The sequence below is a fragment of the Carettochelys insculpta genome, chromosome 10 (assembly GCF_033958435.1).
Source record: "Carettochelys insculpta isolate YL-2023 chromosome 10, ASM3395843v1, whole genome shotgun sequence".
Lineage (NCBI taxonomy): Eukaryota > Metazoa > Chordata > Testudines > Carettochelyidae > Carettochelys > Carettochelys insculpta.
This window is the reverse complement of record NC_134146.1, coordinates 13,573,913-13,592,769: the sequence shown is the minus strand read 5'-3', so window position 1 is coordinate 13,592,769 and position 18,857 is coordinate 13,573,913. Positions and strand designations below refer to the sequence as shown.

The following is an 18,857-nucleotide window of genomic DNA, read 5'->3' as shown; positions in this document are numbered from 1 at the left end:
ATTAGCTCTCTGAGCTCATCTACCCATTACAATAGCCTTGCAGGGAGTCTGTGGTTCTGTCTCTGCACTTATTTTTTTCTGCACTGACTCATGCCAGCCGCTGCTGCCGTACCACATGAAAACAAAGCTGTTATGGGGGTTGTGCTTGCATAAGATACTAAGAAACTTTTTCTCAGCGGCTTACATTTGGGTGTGAACCCCCCCCACCATTGGCACCACACAGTCTGAGGCCTTCCCGCATTCTGCCACACCATGTAGGTAGCCCCCAACCCAATAAAAGGACGTGCCTGCTGTTTGGTGCTGACCAGGCTGCCAGGCAGCACCATGTCATAGATTGCGTGCATTTAGGGCTCCAATGGCGGGAAAGACATTCAGGGGTTTGCAGCCACCAGGGGAAGTCACCCCTGGCGGCTAAGATACTCGGGGAGGACCATTTCAACTGCCCCCCACTGAACCCAACCCCCACATAGCATGGGACCACTGGGGCAAGTCTTCCACAGTGACTCAGATAGTCAGGGGGACTACTTGAGCAGCCAAATACCACAGCACCCCACACCACCAAATATATTTTTTGGGAGCCTGCTGTCCACTGCAGACACCTTCTGGTTTTATGTTTCGGTTATAAAATCTTTTTGCTAACATTTCCTATCTGTCTTCATGCTTTGACACCCTCAGAAACAGGGGTGGGTGGGGAAGCTAGTTGAGATTCCAGTTTGCGTTATAAGTTCAGTGTGTGATATTTCACTGACATCGCCCGTGTTGGCAATATCTTGTGTAGTGAAGGGGAAAGTCAAAACTTCTTTTATTCCTACACTTTTATATCCTTTTTCTTCTAACTTTAGAAGACAGTCCAGGCTCCTGCACTATTTTGAGGGATTACATCCAATGATGGGAGGTGGGACACTCAATGGATGGCCAGTTGAGAAACACAGTCGTTACACAGAAACCTTATAGTGCACTGTAAAGTCAAAGTCTCTCCCAGTCAGCAATGCTATTTTCTGCAAAACTTTCCTATCTTCTCTTTCTTCATGCTTTTCGGGATCCCTGTGTTATTTTCAATAAAATCAAAAATTGTTTTTGCATACTTGGCTTAATCTAATTCTTGACTTCCCCCGCCCCGCCTCTGCCCTTCTACTCTCTGATTTGCTCACCTTGACAATATTTTTCTGATTTGTCCACCTTGATTACTATTTGTGGTTCTCTGTGCCTTAAATATTGAGTCAGTTCTGGTATGGCTGTGATCTGAAGAAGAGGGTTTGTCCCATGAAAGCTCATCACCTAATAAATTATTTTGTTAGTCTTTGAAGTGCTAATGGACTGCTTTTTTCTCTTTTCCTATGCTTTTCCTTCCTCTGTCTCCTAACTTTGAGGATAGAGTGAGGGTCTCTGCATTATTTTCAGGGATCAGCAGATTTTCAGGGATCAGATGCAATAACAGGAGGGGGGGGCGCTTAGTGGATGGCCAGTTGAGAATTCAGCTACAGAAGAAAGACATTTCTATAAACTTTTTTGCCATCTGTGTGGGTGCCCTACTTTTCCTTCCTTTCAACAGGAAAAACAGACATTTGCTTAACATGGGAGAGCATGAGGAAAATGCAATGTGGAAAGATTGATGTCAAAGACCAGCGAGCACGCTACAGGGATGAGGGAACTGGGGGCTAGGTTCCCACAATGCACTACTGCAATAGACAATGTTTACCAGTTTGAGTGTGGCAGCAATGAGTCAACTTTTTGAGGAGCACGTGGGTGGTGAGGATGGTCAAATTCAAACTTATACATTCCAGAATTACAAAATCAATACATTCAAATTTATTTTGTAACCCAGGCACAGCCTCTGAGTTCTTACGGTGCTGCCTTTGCCTCTGTGGCAGCTGGAGAGGCAGCAGGGGGAGGGTAGAGTCATGCTGCACCCCCAGTAAGAAACTTCTAGCTCCCTCTCCACTTTGCACACTCCTGCCTTAAAACATCCTGCAATTGGATCTGAAGAGACCAGAAGGTCAAAAGCCTGGCTTCTGCAGTCTGTACTGAGAGGCTGAAGTCGACAACAGCAAAAAATGGTAGGTGGGCATTTGCGACATTTGGGATAAGTTCCTTTTTATGGTGCATTTGTGCTCCAAAGTCTGTTCATTTGTTGACAGATGAAAATCACTTGCCATAGAAGATGGTTGCAATGACTTCATTTCCCACAACATGGGCATGAGAACAGGTATCCTGACAAGGTTGTATGGAGGGAACAGTGGTGGAAACAAGGCATGGAGGAGGGTCTTACTACTGTAATGATGTACAGAGACCACCCAAGGAAAACCACCTTTCTTCCACAATATTTATATGGCTTGGAAATTGCCTCTTGGAGCCTCTCTTGGGTTTCTGAGTACTTGCTCACTATAGCATTAGCTATTGGCTACATGGTTACATCTCAGCCTGCATGAATGAAATTCAATAACAGTTCCGGTCTTTGCCATCCATCTATTTATGAGTGTTTTGTGCTCTCTCCACATCATTCAAATTTGCTTCAATAATATGCACTTACTTATGGTGACATCTATGTTAACTTTGGTACAGATCTGTTGATAACTATTGTAGGGCAATCAATCATATCATTTCCTTTCTGGGAGTTATACTGAACTGAAAAACAGTATCGATAAGCCTCCATTCTTGGTGTATAATTATCACATCTCCTCATCACTTGGAAAATCTTACTAAAACAAAATCTGATATTCAGCAACCTCTAGATTCAAGGTTTAGGATGTCAATTACTGCTCAAAATCGCCCAGATTGTGCTAAAATGATGCCCATTTCAGTGAACTGGCATTGATTTTAAATGACAGAAGATGAAGTCCCTACCTCACTTCATCTACAAACTGAAGTTTTGGACTTGTCTTGACAGCTACAGACAGGAAACTATTTTACCTTATAAATACAAAGGAAAACAGTTTATTTAATGAATTTCAGAAGGGGTAAACAGATGAAAATGTGTTGTGTCTTTTTTTGTCCATTCAAATGCAGCCACTCTTTTCCTTAAATGAAAGCAGAGATTTTCACATAAACACAGTCTTAAAATTTTGAAGTTTAAGACGGACAGCAAATATCATAAAATTGAATGACATCACAAGAACTGGAAATGCTGTAACATAGCGAAGGTAGGATATGTCTACACAGCAGTGTTATTCTGAAATAGTCTGTTCTGGAAGAGTTATTCTGGAATAGCTGATTTCAAAAATGGCTGTGGTGATATTGCATTCCACTTTCAGAAGTGTAATGCAAATGAGCAAGATCAAAATGTAAATGAAACATGGATTTACATATTGTGAGCCTCATTTGCACATTCTCATGTGATTGCACTTCCAGAAGAGGTTTTCCAGATGCAAAAACAGCTGTGCACATAGATGTCCTTTGAAAACAAACCCCGTTTGTTTCAGGCAGAAAGGTTCTGTCAAAAACAGGGTTTTTTTTCAAAGGAACCCTATCTACAAAGCTGTTTTTGCTTCTGGAAAAATCTCTTCCAGAGTGCAATCACGTGAGAATATGCAAATGGGGCACACGACATGTAAATCCATGCTTCATTGCATTTTTGATCTCGCTTATTTGTGTTCCGCTTCTGAAAGTGGAATGCAGTGTAGCTGCAGCCATTTTGAAATCAGCTATTCTGGAATAACTCTGCTTTCATTTAAGGAAAAGAATGGCTGTATTTAAGTGGTTGCACTTTTGCATTCCCTGATTTACACTAATAGAATGGCTGTTTTTGCACTATGAATATGTAAAGGACACACGAATAATGTCTCAATTAAGCCACAATGCTTAGGGAAGAAGCAAGAGCATAGACTCTATAACGACAGGTATATAAATCATTAAGGAAATATATTGGCATTCTTGCATTCTGAAGGTTTCAAAGATATAATGAAATATTCAGAAAATATTGAAAACTATATTGTAAAAAAGCAAAGCCAGTAAGATTATCAAGAAACTGTTACCTCTGGGAACTAGCTCAGACATAATTATTCTGGTTTCAGTTGCAGCTCTTTCTGATCCATTTTTTAATGTGTCAGTAAAAGTCATAATTGGAGGTACAAATCCTTTTGGCTTTCACACATAGCCTGCCTTCATTGCATGCCTATTATTTAGTCTAAGCATGTATTGCAGCCTCTTCTTTCGTGATCAGTGATTGCATATTTTTTATTGACATATCAGAAGTCTGTTGTAGATGAAACATCAGTTCATTTCATCCAGGCATCTTCTAGTAAACACTGGAGCCAGATGCTGCAAATGCCCTAATTCCATGTCTGTCTGAAAGATGGATAGTACAATGATTTCTCCTCTACATTAGTGTGGTCCACATTGATGAAAACAGGCAATAATTTGCTCTACAAGGTACTGACCCATTTTAGTGTGCATATACTTTGAAAAAGGTGAAACGATTATTAATATAGAGACCTAGAGGACTTTATGTATAAGATTAAAAAGGGTATTACAATGGATGCAGTAATTTGCAGTCACTTAAAGTATAGCTTAGTTGTTAAAGGACAAATGCTAATAAATATATAAAAGTAGCTTATCATATTAAGAAGCTAATGGTGTATAATGTGACTGGAATTTTGAACTGAACCCAGATCAAGGATTTTGAACATTTGCTGGAAAACATATACTGCTTTCTGAATCATTACTCTGAGATAGTCAATTAAAGTCAACAAAAACTACAAAGCAGCAGGATCATCCCCAACAGTTCTGTTCCACTCAAATTCATTGTGAGACGTACAAATCACTCCTGTAGGGCACAGAAACAAATAGGAAAACTAACAGTAAAATATCATGTTGGAATAGAAAACTATCAGCTATTCATCTTTTGGGGACGCAGCAGACTGCCAGGTAAGTTACTTTTTAATTAAACTCCTTTCTCTGGAACCCAGCACCAAGACAGATAAATTTATTGGGGCATGAAGCTTGTGACACTGTGCTTTCATTTAAATTATCCTTCTGAGGATTTTTAAAATGCATTATTTTAGGGTAAAAGTTAGCTTACTCAGTGAGGTAGACATGGCAGGTGATCAGTTCTGTTTTCTAATCTATTACTACTTGGGCTGTGTCTACACTTGAATTCCTCTTTTGACAGAGGCATGCAAATGAGGGAAATTGAAAATGCAAATGAGGTGCAGATTTATGTATTTGGTGCCTCATTTGCATAGTCCTCTTTTGAAGGAAGTAAAGCAGTGTAGACACGGCTCTTTCAAAAGTAAACTCCATCTTCGAAAGCACCCTTCTTTCCTTTTTTTATGGGAAGAAGGGTTCTTTTTAAGATGGGGTTTACTTTCAAAAGAGCCACATCTGCACAACATTTTTCTTTTGAGAAATATGCAAGTGAGGTATCACATATGTAAATCTGCACCTCATTTACATGTTTTGATTTCCCTCATTTGCATTCCCCTTTTGAAAGAGGAATGCAAGTGTAGACACAGCCTTAGAGTTCAGAGGAACGATGGGATTTTAATACCACAACTCCATGTAAGTCATTCTGAGCCAGATTTGGACCTAATGTAAGCAGCCATCTGTTCCATTTCAGTCAGTGGAGAAGCCTGGAGAGAAACATCATGTGACCCTCTATTTGTGAGCTGTCGCTCTGGCCAAATTTGGGCAATCAGAGATGGTGGGATGGACTTCTGCACCCATGTAGGGCTCTAGAATTCTGCCTAGTGGGTTGTGGTAGGGAAAGTGAGCCTAAAACCACCCCATGATATCACTGTCTTCCCCTCCACAGTGGTGGAGGCTAGAGGAGCCAATTCTGGGATCAGGACTTACTTTTTTCCCTTTCATTTTAGTATTTAGGGAATTATCTCCTGAGCCACTGATGCTTATTCATTCTCTTAAAATCCATCACTTTAATTCTAAAGGTGATGAGTACTTCATAGCAGGCTCAGTCTCCCAAGATGCTAAGTGTTCTGGCTCCAATCCAACAAAACAATTTCACCTATGTTTAACTTTCAATATGTGAAAAGTCTCTTTGACATCAACCACTCTTTTGTTGACCTGAGTAGTATTACTAACTTGCTCTAAGGTAAGATGTATTGAAATACTTTGCTGGCTCAGGATCAATGCACTCAACATGTTGCAGCATCAAGTCCTAACACTGAATAGCTATGAAATAGAACACTGAATAGCTATGAAAAAGAAGACCATACATCATCATCATCATCATCATCATCAACAACCAAGGGCTCAGCGCCCGCTGGTGTCTGATGCCTCTCTCATTATTTCCTTCCATCTTTTCCCCTCCAATGTGGAGTGGCTTAGTTTCTGTAGCCTAGCTCTGGACCAGTCTACTATATCATCTACAAGACTATATACACCCCTCTTACCATTTATAAGGTTCAGGCCTCATCTACATTTTCTGATCTAAGAAAAGCTCATATGCCACCCAATTATCCTAAGGCCTTGTAACAGCTACTTCCCTCCACAGAACTCTCCTGCTTGGCAAGTGTTACACTATGTGGGAGATTATGTCAATCCATGTATCACAGGCACCTCTTGCCTTCAGACAAGAATATCGTAAATGGCATGTCTTGTTTAAACATATTATAACACCCTGACACTTCAGTATTCTTCACTCTCATATAATCAGTACTAAAATGTCTTCAAATCACGAGCTACAGACATTCATAAATAGAGGCCTGAGGTACATTGTTCTCATCAAATGGCAAGACTCTGCCACAAATGAGGAGCTTCGGAACAAGCAGGACAAGAACCACTTCGCATTCAAACCAAGAGACGAAAGTGGCGATGACTTGGCCACACTCTCAGAAAACCATCATCCAGCATGGTCCATCAAGCTCTCAAATGGAACCCACATGGCAAACAGAAAAGAGGAAGACCTCCGACAACATAGAGAAGATCTACTAAGACTGAAGGACAACAACTGGTGTACTCTTGGAGCCAGCTAGTTTTGTCATTAGACAGAGTGAAATGGAGGAGACTTGTTAGATGACTTTTGCTCCACTCAGAGTACAAGAGAGTAAGTCAAGTAAGTCACCTCAAGTAATTAGGATATGGTTTGTACAAACTGCATCTTGTGAGGTATCATTCTAAAAGTCTAGATCTACTAGAAATTAATATGTCACTGGATTAAATGTGTTATCACTGTTTGTGACATTAGGAAGTTTGGCTATGAATGTGTTACTGAAACATGTTGCAAGGCTGAACACACCCACAAGAGCCTTTCAGATACAAGTTGGACTTCCCTGATCTGGTTGCACCTTGGGCTCTCTGCTCCAGAGAGTACTGGACCAGTCAGGTCCTACCTGTATAATGATAACAGGCCAAACAATGGTTTGATAGGCCAAACAATGTTATTGAGGAAACACTCACAAGACCCAGGATTACCCCAGGAATGGTGTACAGCAGAAATCTCTCAGAGACAGCATTACACAATAGGAACTGTTTGACTCAGGTCACAGCAAAAGAACTTTCCAGAAGTGGGAAGAAGAAGACAGAAATGGAGGGAAAGACAATCATATTATGGGGTGGGTGTAGGTTGACTTTCCCAAGCATAACCCACCAGGAAACCTCTGAGGAACAAGGACTGAACTGTGGGAAATGATGGTCCCAGGCTGAAAAGATTTTTAGCTTGTGTATGAAAACTAGGAAAGTGAGGGCAACTTGTGCCTTAAGAATCTGTAAGCCTGTTCATCACTTGGGGTGAGAATTTGTTAATGTACACCCTACCACTCGAGTGTGCGAAACTGAGTCTGCAAGTTTCATTTCTTTACTACAATAAGCTGATTTTTCCTTTAAAGAATAACAACATGATTTATGTGGTGATAAGGTGTCATGAGACAGCCTCACTTCATCTGTCCCATGAAAGCTCATCACCAACTAAAGCCGCGTCTACACGTGCCGGCTACTTCGAAGTAGCCGCGCCAACTTTGAAATAGCGCCTGCCACGTCTACATGTGGCGGGCGCTATTTCGAAGTTGACATCGACGTAAGGCGGCGAGACGTCGAAGTCGCTAACCTCATGAGGAGGTGGGAATAGCGCCCTATTTCGACGTTGAATGTCGAAGTAGGGCACGTGTAGCCGATGCGCATCCCACAACATCGAAATAGTGGGGTCCGCCATGGCAGCCATCAGCTGAGGGGTTGAGAGACGCTCTCTCCAGCCCCTGAGCTCGATGGTTGCCGCGTGCAGCGGCCCCTTAAAGGTCCCCGCCCCTTGCCTTCCTGTGCAGGAAGCTGAGAGTGCACGCAGACGGCAGCACAGCCACCTGCACACCCCTCTGCAACCCACAGACACCCCCCCGCTGTGATGGCCGCCCACCAGCCCCCCAAGCAACCCCAGGGCACCCCCCCGCAAGGGGAGCCAGGGCTCCCAGGCTGGCAGCCAGTCCAGGAAGAGGCAGCGGGGCCCCTCCTAGATGGAGGCCGAGCTTCGGGACCTGCTGGGGCTCTGGAGTGAGGAGGAGTTGCTCCAGGTAACGGGGAGCAAGAGGCAGAACACGGATGCGTTCGCTCGGCTGGCCGCCCAGGGTCACCCTGCCCGCACTCCTGACCACGTCAGGAGTAAGGTGAAGGAGCTGCAGCAGGGTTACGCCCGGACCTGGGATGCGGCCGGCCGATCTGGGGCCGCCCATGTCACTTGCCCCTTTTACAGGGAGCTCAGGGAAATCCTGGGCCCCCGGCACACCTCCTCCCCTCTGGCCACTCTTGATACATCGGGCGACGAGCCCCAGCAGGCCCCAGAGGTAAGCCCCGCACCCCAGGAGCCCACCCTTGGGGCACCGGAGGAGGAGGAGGGGGGTCCTGCTCCAGCGATAGGGGGCTCCACATTGCGCTGCCGTCCCGGAGCTCCAGCAGGGCATCCGCCCACCAGGTGTCCCCCGACCGTGGGAGCAGACCATCAGGTATGTACCCCACCCCGGTGCACACCCCCGGGGTTGAGGGGCGGGGGCAACAGACATGACCAGGGCCCTCCACATGCCCAGATGACCATGCCCCAAGGATAGCAGTGGCATGTCCCTCAGAAGAGTGCATCAGCCCCTGCCCCCCCAGCACAACAGTGCCATGCCCCATCCCTGGGGATGGGGGGAGTGGAACCTAGGGTCCCCCGGGGGGAGGGGGTGGGACACCCATCATCAGCAGCAGCATCTCCCAGGGGCGGGGATGGGGAACCAGCAGCAGAGGGGTGGGGGGACAAGGGCCATGGCTCAGGGCCCACACTAACAGCTGTCTCCACTCTTCTTCCCCCCTTGTGTTCCGCAGCTGCACCATCGGAGGGACCGGAGAGCACCGGCGAGGTGTCAGTGGTCCTGGAGAGCCCACCGGGGCCATCACTCCAGGCCAGCCCCTCAGCGGAGCACCGACCAGCCCCAGCACCACTCCCGGATGGCGACAGACCCCCAGCTGCTGGCGATCCTCCGGTGGCAGCTGGAGGTCTCAGCAGCGCCTGCGGGTGGAGGAGCGGCGCCTCCAACTGCAGGAGCAGGCACTGGCCTGGCGCCAGGAGGCATGGGGGGCCTTTATGCGCACATTCGAGTGCATCGGGGACTACCTGGCCCCCCCATGCCACGCCAGCCGCCGCTCTGCCTGCCCTGCCTGCTCCACCCACCGCTCTACCCACTGCTCCACCCGCTGTTGCACCACCATGCGCCACCGAGGGCCCTTCCGCTGAGGGGGACCTGGGGCCTGCTGACACCCACCGGCCATATCTCCCGGTCCGCCAGGCCCCCAGTCAGCCCCGGCCAGGGCTGAGGCCGAGGCGCAGGTCACAGCTGCCCACCCCCAGCGCTGGACATTAGGGGGTGTGGGGCCCAGGATGTGGCCCCCCTCCCCCTTTGTACATATCCGCTTTACTTGTGTTTTGTAAATAGTGTGTATTAGACCCCTGTTATTTTATGATGATACCTGCCCCCGCATGTAAATAGTTCTCCCCTTCCTTGTCTTCCCCTTTTTTTTCCTTTCATCACATAATACATATATATAGTATTTATTTTGGTTGTAAATAGTATAATAATAATAAGAGTTCAACGTTTTCTGGTTTCACGAACAACATGTCTATTTTTATTTACAAGAAAAATGGTGGGGGGTGCTCTTGGGTGCTCTGTGGTGTGCGCATAGGGGCAGGGAGTGTTGTGGAGGATGGGGGGGTGCAGTGGGGGGCCTGCCAGCGTTCACCCCACGGCCTCATCGAAATGGGCCCGCAGGGCCTCCCGGACCCGGGTCCCTTCGGGGTCCACCTGGCGACTGGGGGCAGCAGGTGGCTGCACATTGACCCTGCCAGCCTCCACAGCCCAGCCCTGAAAGAATGCTTCCCCCTTGCTCTCGACCAGGTTGTGGAGGGCGCTGCACGTGCCCACAATCTGGGGGATGTTGGTGAGGCCTGCATCAAGGTGGGTGAGGAGACACCTCCAGCGCCCTTTGAGGCGCCCAAATGTGCGCTTCACCACCTGGCACGCGTGGTTCAGGTGCATGTTGAAGCACTCCTGGCTGGCTGACAGATGGCCCGTGTAAGGGTGCATGAGCCAGGGCTGGAGGGGGTATGCTGCGTCTGTGACGATGCAGAGGGGCATGGTGGTGTCCCCCACAGGGATCTCCCGCTGGGGGATGTAGGTCCCTGCCTCCAGCCGGCGGCACAGGCCCGAATTCCGGAATACCCAGGCATCGTGGGTGCTGCCAGGCCAGCCCACATATATGTCCAGGAAGCAGCCCTGGCTGTCCACCAAGGCCTGGAGGACCACTGAATGGTAGCCCTTCCTGTTTAAGTCGCGTCCTCCACTGTGCTCCGGGACACGGATGGGGATATGGGTCCCATCCAGAGCCCCGAAACAATTTGGGAAGCCCAGGGTGGCAAACCCTGCGATGGCGGCATCCGGGTCCCCAAGCCACACGAGCCTGTGGAGGAGCAGGGCGTTGATGGCGCGGACGACCTGCATGGGAAGGACATGGGAGAGCACCAATGAGGGGTGTGCAGGGTGTGTGTGGCCCTCCCCTGCCAGGGCTCCCCTCCCCTCCCCTCCCCTCCCCTCCCCTCCTCTGCCAGGGCTCCCCTCCCCTGCCAGGGCTGCTTCCCCCTCCCCCTCCCCCCGTGGGTCCTCTTACCTCCATGAGGACAACCCCGACGGTGGCCTTGCCGATGCCAAACTGCTGCCCCACGGATCGGTAGCTGTCTGGAGTGGCCAGCTTCCAGACAGCAATACCGACCCGTTTCTCCACACTGAGGGCACGCCGCATGGCGGTGTCCTGGTGCCTCAGTGCGGGGGTAAGCCACTGGCAGAGCTCCAGAAATGTCTGCCGGCTCATCCAAAAGTTCTGGAGCCAGCAGTCATCATCCCACTCTCCGAGCACCAGCCGCTCCCACCAGTCGGTGCTCGTGGGGTAGCTCCACAGCCAGTGGCGTGTGCGGCCGGGGGGGGGGGGCGCGCTGCAGGGTTGGGGTTGCTTCCTCCTCCCCTGTGGGCAGCTCCTCCTCTGTGGCTAGAATGTGATCAGCTGCCTCCTGCATGGCATTGAGCAGGGCAAGCACTGCTCCTACAGGAGCGGCTGGGTGGACCTCTGGCTGCTGCTGCTGGGGGTCCATGACTGCGTCGCCGAGGTGTGCATGCCTATGGCTCTGCAGACCGTGTGCTGTGCAGGCTGAGTGTGTCTGGGAGGGGCCCTTTAAGGGAGCGGCTAGCTGTTGCCCCGGAAGTGCTAACCAGCCCTGTGACCCTGTCTGCAGCTGTTCCTGGCACCCTTATTTCGATGTGTGCTACTTTGGTGTATAGACGCTCCCCTGCAGCGCCTACTTCGATGTGGTGCTGCCCAATGTCAACGCTGAACGTCGACGGCACCAGCCCTGGAGGACGTGTAGACGTTATTCATCGAAATAAGCTATTTCGATGTAGCATTCACGTGTAGACGTAGCCCACATCATTTTGTTGGTCTTTAAAGTGCTGCATTTCTGCTGCTTTGTTTTTTTGGAGGACAGATCAACACGGCTACCTCTCTGTTACTGATTTTTCCTGTTTGCCATCTTTTAAAACCACTTAAAATTTGTGCTGTTCTAGTTACTACATTTGTTTTTGTTTATTCTAAAAGCTGGTTTATGCAATTTATAATGGGGTGGCAGGGGGGCGGGGGATGGGAGGTGAAAAGAGGCTGTGCATATGTTCCTCCACTTTGAGGGATGGGGTGAATTTCACAGCACATCTTTGGGACTACACTCCAGGGGAGATGGGCACTTGAGTTCGGGGGCAAGCTCCTTAAGTCACGTGTCCTCACAGAGCTGATCTCAGTGGCAGTGTTTCTGCAGGTGGGTGCAGCCCTGCCTCTGTGTGTGCTAGAAGAGGCTTAAAAGCCTGGCTCAGCTAGGTGAAAGGGTGCTTAAGAAGGCACAACTGGTGGGCTCAGTTGTATCCCAATGCATCGGGGGCTTCTTAAAGGGGCAGCAACTGCCACCCATATAAAGGATCCCCTCCAGCTCCTGCTGACTGAACTGTATGAAAAGCACTGAAACTAATAGAGGGAGGCAAATCCTACCAAACTTTTCCTGTCTTTCCCTCTCCCCCTACTCCTGGTAAACACTGCAGTCCCTGCTTTTGTAGATGCAGCAGGATTCCTCTGCCTGTGGAGGTGAACGAATGCAAGTGTTACGGAGAACTTCTTGCATACCACAAGCCTGTAATTCACTGGGGCTCTCACTGTGCTGATCTTGGGCTTGATGACTGAAACATTATAAATAGCTGAGAAATGCTTTTGGGACAAGCAGCAAATACCTGGAATATAGCTATTTTTATGATGCACTGTCTTTTCTTAATGTGTGAGAAAACCAAATAGTCCATACAAGTAAGTGCAAAAAATAACAAAGAATGCAATGCTAACAGAAGTACACAATCACCTTTTACCCACCGCTAGATAAAATGTAATGTTCATATTGTACAAACAGAAAGCAGTCCTATAGCAACTTAAAGAATAACACATTTATTAGCTAATGAGCTTTCATGGGTAATACCTACTTCTTCAGATTATCATCTTCATATATTCTGAAGAGGCGGGTCTTCCCCTGAAAGCTTGTTACCTAACAAAGTGTTAGCCTTTAAGGTGTTCCAGGACTGCTTGTTATTTGTGAAGATAGAGACTTACACAGGTAGGATTCTCCAGATCTGAAGTAGTGGGTCTGTCCCATGAAAGCTCATCATCAAACACATTATATTGTTAGTCCTTAAGGTGCTATTGTTTTTTTTTGTTGTTTTGTACAGCTATCCCTGTGAAACTATGCACAAATAGAGACAGCCTCTTAGGCTCACTTTTTAAACCCATTACCTTTGACTTTCCTTTTAACAACTTTGAAAGTTCTGGATATACAAGATAGGAATGGAGAAATAATGATTCTGAGAGAAAAGGGACACTCAGTAGTCTAAGATCATGTATTGTAAGAGTAATTCCAAATCTGCCGATAAAACTCAGATGTGGGGGATGATGCAAGATGCAGACTTAGAGGATGTGGTTTGGTGTTTTATTTTTAGCTCTGCTACTAGTTTTGGCAGATAACTTAGTTCTCTGTGCGTCAGCTTTGCAGGCTGAGGAATCAAGATGACAGATAATACTACTACTTTAATAAAGAGCTTTCAAGTTCTTCGATTATAGTTATTCTTATCACCCAACGAAAAAAGTGAGCCACCAAACAAAACAATGTGTCTAGTTACAGATATACATTTGGAGGTTCTCACTTGTATTCCTGCTTGTATCTAGATCTGGGAATTTGCCTTAAACTGCATCAAGTGTCCCTTTGCTGTTTATTATGACGGTCTTTCTTCTGATAACTTGCTCTTCCAGTCTTACCACCATTTTATCTACCCCTTCTGGAGTTACAAAGTCCAAAGGACGACTATACAAATACCTTCTTCACATCATGTCCAGCCCCAGTAGGTGCTCTATCCAAGTATCAGTGGCTGGCAGGGGTATATCAGGTTTCAGCCTAGGGCTATGTCTACACTGTGAGATAAATTCAAAATTGTCAAAATCTACTTTGTAACAGTGCGTTTTATAAATTCGAATTGGAATATCCTCACCTCCCTGCAGGCTTCCCTCAAAGTCGACTTACTGCTGCCATGCTCAATCACCAAACATAGATTGCTGCAGCAGTGTATTGTGGGAACCTATCCACAGTTCTCTCAGTCCCATAGTATTTTGGGTATTTTCTTGGGTGCAGCATGGGGAAAAAGTGCCACACAAGTGGTTGTGAGAATGTGATGTCATCTTCCCACATTGCACTGCCCTCATTTCCCCTCCCATGGAAAGCAAATGGTCATTTTTCACATGAGGAAGGAAGGAAGGAATAGTAGGGCATCAACAAAGATCACCAAATTAACTGAAATCTCTTGCTTCTGCAACTGAATTGCTGTTTATAACTGTAGCTGTAACTGAATTATTAAACCACTGCAACAAATTATTAAAGACCTACAACCTATCTTTAATCAGGATGCCACACTCCAGAAGGCCCAAGGTGACAGGCCTGTTCTCTCCTTTAGACAACCTCCCACCCTTATGAGGATTCTAACCAATAGCCACAGTCTATACCGCAGGAATACCAGTCCTGGGACTTTTCCTTGCAACAAAGCCCGCTGCCAGCTTTGTCCACATATCTATTCTGGCGATACCATCACTGGACCTAACCAGTAAGAGAGAGGAAGCTGTGCTAGTCTATACACTATCAAAACAAAAAGCAGTCAAGTAGCACTTTAAAGACTAGCAAAATAGTTTATTAGGTGAGCTTTCGTGGGACAGACCCACTTCTTCAGACCATAGCCAGACCAGAACAGACTCAATATTTAAGGCACAGAGAACCAAAAACAGTAAGCAAGGAGGACAAATCAGAAAAAGATAATCGAGGTGAACAAATCAGAGAGTGGAGGGGTGGGGGGGGAAGGTCAAAAATTAGACTGAGCCAAGTATGCAGATGAGACCCTATAGGGACTCAGAACCAGGTTACTCACAAAATCATGGGCACATTCTCATGCTCCTCAACTAACATCATATGTGCCATCATATGTCAACAATGCCCAGATGCTTTGTATATTGGACAGACTTCAAATTCTCTCAGACAAAGAGTTAATGGGCACAAAACAGACATAAAAACACTCCTGATCCACAAACCAGTTAGTCTACATTTTAATGGAATGGGCCATTCTATTAATGACTTAAGAGTCTGCGTTTTATTGAAGAAGAATTTCCAGTCTGCTTTACAAAGAGAAGCTGCTGAACTCTCTTTCATATTCAAATTTGACACATTAACACGTGATTTGAACCGGGATGCAAACTTTCTGGGACATTATAGGGGCTCTTTGGCATACTTGGCTTAAACTAATTTTTGACTTCCCTCCTCCCCCGCCCCTCTACTCTCTGATTTGCTCATCTTGATAATTTTTTTTGCTGATTTGTCAACTTTGATTATTGTTTTGGTTCTCCATGCCTTAAATATTGAGTCTGTTCTGGTATGGCTATGGTCTGAAGAAGTGGGTCTGTCCCACGAAAGCTCACCTAACAAATTATTTTGCTAGTCTTTAAAGTGTTACATGACTACTTTTTGTTTTGAATTATCAAAGATTTTACAAAAAAGCAGCAAGTGTCTCAGTTTTCTCAACCACCTCTGGAAGCTAATGAATTTGATTTTAAGACATGGCACTTCCACACTGGCCTTCATTCTGACTTTTAAATTCAAACTTGATTCTACACCCAGCTGGTTCTGACAATGTTAGGAAATTGATATTAGTGCTCCTTAAACTGAGCTAATTGTATTTACAGTGAAGACCGTGATGTTATAATGTCAAGCTTACTGCCGTAAATTTAGATGTATCTTGTAGTGTAGATGCAGCCTTGAACCCTATAATCAGCAACTCTTCTCAGATCAGTACCTGTAGCTGTTTCCCTGGGCTCCTTCCTATCTAGCCTCTCTGTTTTCTCTTGTGTAGTTCTCGATTTGCCATGGGAGCCTCCTCTATTCCCTGTGGATACTTCATTTCCCCTCCAAATCAACATCCTTACAATAACAGGTAAAGCAGTATGAAGGAGAATTCCCCACTGGGAAGCATCTAAAGGAGGAATTTCCCATAGGTGAAATTTTCCAGCCCTTCTAATTTGAAACCTTTCTGCTCTAGAAGTCTCCATTTCAATCACCTCCTACTTGTTAAACCGTATGGCAATGATAAGTTACTATCCCTTCAGGAAAATCTTCATGTAAACATGCAAGAGAAATTATGACATTTAGAACTTCTTCACCAAATGTTCTGTCTAAGTTCCATGTTAAATATGCATAGCAATATGTGTTAAACAGCTTTAAAATACGTGACACAGTAAAACCTCAGAGTTATGAACACCAGATTTACAAACTGACAAGTCAAACCCACATCTCTTTTGGAACAGGAAGTATGCAATCAGGCAGCACCAGAGACGAAAAAAATAAGTAAATACTGTAAACTACTGAAAAATAAGCTAAGGGAATGCAGCTTTTTTCTTCTTCATAATAAAGTTTCAACGCTTTACTAAATCAATCAACCTGTAAGCTTTTGAAAGAACATTCATGACATTTAGTTTAGAGTTACGAATGTTTCAGAGTTACAAACAACCTCTATTCCTAAGGTATCCATAAGTCTGAGGATCTACTGTACAGAGGTTTATTGGCAGGTCTTTCAGAAGTTTTATATAGTTGTTTCTCAACTTATGCTCATAAAAATGTAAGCGAGGCAAATGAACAAGATAGAACATACAAATACAGACACAAATGGCTCACCAAAATTTTAATCAACTGGTTTACTCTTGTGTGTTATTTCCAAGAGAAGCAGCTTAAAATAAAAAAGCTTAGGAACATTCATTTGAATTTGGCATGGACCCTGAGCCTATGGATTTAATCCTTGTATCTTGCAGACATACAGTACAGTAAATCAGAATGTTGATTTTAACTGTTAAGAGCACCATATGGAACCTCCTGATCATGGTTCCTCCACACTTTAATTTGCTTTCACTTGTTGGGGTTTTTAAGAGAATTTGAAAATTTTCATGTCCAGGTACAGATTCACACTTCAAACTGGACTGTTAGACATGATGAGTTACTTTGCACTAGAGACTCTTTGAGTCTGAAGTATCACCACCAATTTAAAATAACTAAGCTAAAATGATAGCAGCTGGCTCTAGATGAAAAAGAAAATGACACAGTAAAGATAATGAATGCATATATCAAGGGAAAGAAAAAAATGGAACTCCCAATTCAGACACTAAAATATTGTCTGCACTCTAATTTATGTTTCCACTATTGCTAGTTGTTATTGCTAGTTCTTGTAAATTCAGATTAATTTATGCTTCTGAGCCTTTCATTCCCTTTAGTAGTTTACTTATGCATTCATTTTTATATCCTCATTACTTTTTTCTGCAAAGCTCCTGGAAAAGACCAATAAAAGAAACATTAATACACCCTCTAACTGCTGCCCCATCAACCAAACATATAATCTGCCTCTTTCTTCTTTAGATCAAGTGGTAAAGGAATGTATCTTCACTCATGACTGTGATGTCCGTGTCCATGCAACCACAATTCATGACATTACACCTTTTTCCAACACAGTGATTCTCAAGCCACCTTCCATATTTTCAGTGAAAGCTGTTTTACAACCAAACCATATTTAGTGCTTCATATTGTTGTGAGAACCATAGCCAGGCAAGACCAATTTCTGTATTTCCATGCAAATTCTTAATCAATAGCAATGTTTTCTATGTTTTCCTTGCTTCCAAGTTTTGTCTGTGTTATCAAGTGTTTTGACTGTTTATATTTGTGCAGGCAGTTGTTTTTTTTTTTAAGAGTTCAGTATCTCATACATTTGACTCGTCACTAATTTAATTCTCCACATTTCATGTATTAGTGAATGTATTTTTCCCTAGGACAGAATGTCACATACCAGGGCCATTCCATGGGTTGATATAATTCGGATAGCATACTCCGGGTATGTCTGCAATCCAATAACTGCACAAATGCAACCTTTATCTACACTGGCATGTGTCACATAAGACGCAAACAGACCTGTCTGCAGGCCTAAAAGCCTTAAAGCACAGCCTGCAGGTCTTAGAGAGCAAGAGTGGGAACTTCCATTCCTGTGGCACAAACAAGCTCCCATCCCTGTGTTACAGCCTGTCACAGCCTTGAACTTCACAAACATAAACACTAGCTAGCCATAACAGTGCTAATACAGGCATTCAGACATGGGAACCTGAGGAGACACCAGTAACCAGGACAACCTCGGCTTCAGCCCTGTGAGAACGCTAGAAGTGGTGTTGAGCCAGTATGCACACACCCAGTAAACAGCTAAGGGACAAAATCACTGTAAGGTCCCACCCTAGTTGAGTTTTGACCGGGGACTCTCAGACTCAGGAGCTCCCTGGACCATTTACCCCAGCTGGAGCAACATCTGTCACAGCCTTGATGTCAGGCAATTCTGGACCGGAACTTCACATGGCAAAAAGGGACATAAGCATGTCTCTCTCTCACACACACACACACACACACACACACACACCCTGTAGTATTTAATTTATCATGTGTACCATGTGAATTAATTGCAGTAACTTCCCTCCTCCTTTTAACCCTCTTTTGGGCACTTGAAAAACACTGTCATGTCCCCGCTAAGTCTTCTCTTTTCTAAATTAAACAAGCCCAGTTCTTTCAGTCCCTCATAGCTCATATTCTCTAGACCTTTAATCGTTTTTGCTGCTCTTCACCAGACCTTTTGCAATTTGTCCACATCTTTCTTGAAATGTGGTGCCCAGAACTGGACACAGTACCCCAATTGAGGCCTAACGATCCCTGAGTAGAGAGGAAGAATGATTTCCTGTGTCTTGCTCTGAACACTCCTGTT

General features: G+C 45.4%; 1 protein-coding gene across 1 annotated transcript in view; it reads right to left on the bottom strand.

Annotated features, from left to right (window-relative positions):
• CLSTN2 (calsyntenin 2) overlaps positions 1 to 18,857 on the bottom strand; it is a 734,144-nt gene that overhangs the window by 157,767 nt on the left and 557,520 nt on the right. The gene's annotated exons all lie outside the window — the stretch shown is intronic.